Here is a 1,664-nt window from a genome sequence, read left to right as displayed (position 1 = left end):
TTCACGAGATATGATGGTCATAGCGAGTAGTCTTTGAGTTGTACCTTTGCATCGTATTTTGGTTTAAATCACTTGTAATATAACTTAATAGTTCTTTTATTGACGTTTGATAATTACTTTCCTCGGGCAACCGAGATGGTAACGCCCTTATATGCTAAGGAAGGCCTAGTTAAGGTTCCTCTGGATATGGGGGTGTTACAAAAACTCCTCAAGGTTTGTTCTAATTGTTTTTGAGTTGTTTGATATTTTGCATGTCTAGAAGGTTACAAGGTGATTTGTTACCTTTTGACCGTGAAATCGAAAGAACCTTGACGAACAATAGGAGAGTTGTTAGGAGGAATTTACGAGGTATTGGTGAAGTTGTCCAACCCACTAGTGAGTTTGTCAATCCTTTCGCAATAGAAGGAGAAGAAAACCCATTATACAATACCCCACAAAATCCACCTACAATGCCAAAATTCTCGTCACACTCCGTACCCACCGAGGAGAATCTACCAAATGGTACTCCTACACCGCAACATCTTACCGGAAATTTGATTGCAAGTCCGCCTTCATCCAATTAGTTGAGAGGAGCCAATTCGGGGGGATGCCTAGTGAGGACCCTCATTCTCATATGGAAACTTTTTGCGACTATTGTGATGCTATCTCTCAAACGGGCGTGACTCAAGACCAAATTAGATCGGTCTTATTTCCATTTTCCTTAATCGGCACCGCGAAGCAATGGTTGAAGGGCCTTGATAAGGCCACCCTTGGAATAGATTCTTGGAAGAAGTTGGCTCTAGCTTTCTACAAAAAATTCTTCCCACCGGAAAAGACTAACATGCTAAGAGATCAAATTACGGGTTTTAAGCAAAGGGATGAAGAGTCTTTGTATGAAGCTTGGGAGCGGTTCAAGGGAATTTGTCGCTCATGTCCTCACCATGGACTTAGCGAATGGTTTTTGGTGCAACAATTTTGGAATGGTTTATATGAAGATTCTAGGAACATTCTCAATATGGGATCGAATGGAATGTTCACCGAAGTTGATGACAATCAAACATGGAACAAGATTGAGGAAATGGCGGTCCATAACTCACAATATAGTAGACCTCGCAAGGCTACTAGAGGAGGAAAGCATGAAGTGGATTCCGTTACTCAATTGGGTGCTCAACTTAGTGCTCACATTGACACAATCAACTTGAAGTTTGAACAAGCTATGGCTAGACTTGAGGAAAACTCAAAATCATCAAAGCATCATGTTAATGCCATGACGGCATCCTCATCAATCCCAAGTGGGATATGTGAGAATTGTGGAACTTTGGGACATGACCAAGGAGAATGTAGGGGAACAAATGAACAAGTGAATGCTTTCCAAGCATACAAGAGTGGTACCCCTTATTCCAACTTTTACAATGAAAACACCAAATTCCATCCAAATCTCTCATACAAAAGCCAAAATGTTCAAAACCCTCAAACAACATACACTCCACCACCCATGAGAAACCAAAATCAAAGACCCTTTTACAATCAAAACCAAGGTTACCAAAACCAAAATCCATACAATAACCAAAATGACCAAGGTTTTGATGTCCAAGAAGCGGTACTCCAAATGCAAAAGAATCAACAAGAATTTTTCACTCAAATGCAAAAAGATAGCCAAGCAAAGGAAACCACCATCAACAACA

At 40.5% G+C, this 1,664-nt stretch overlaps 1 non-coding gene across 1 annotated transcript; it reads right to left on the bottom strand.

Moving 5' to 3' along the window:
- Positions 1-820: 820 nt before the first annotated feature.
- Positions 821-927, bottom strand: LOC141645508 (small nucleolar RNA R71). The gene has a single exon (XR_012544989.1). It is a non-coding gene; the product is annotated as a small nucleolar RNA R71 (small nucleolar RNA).
- Positions 928-1,664: the final 737 nt, after the last annotated feature.

Source organism: Silene latifolia, chromosome 2 (genome assembly GCF_048544455.1).
Source record: "Silene latifolia isolate original U9 population chromosome 2, ASM4854445v1, whole genome shotgun sequence".
In the NCBI taxonomy this organism is placed as follows: Eukaryota; Viridiplantae; Streptophyta; class Magnoliopsida; order Caryophyllales; family Caryophyllaceae; genus Silene; species Silene latifolia.
Note: the sequence above shows the minus strand (reverse complement) of the source record. Positions and strands in the feature narration are given on the sequence as shown.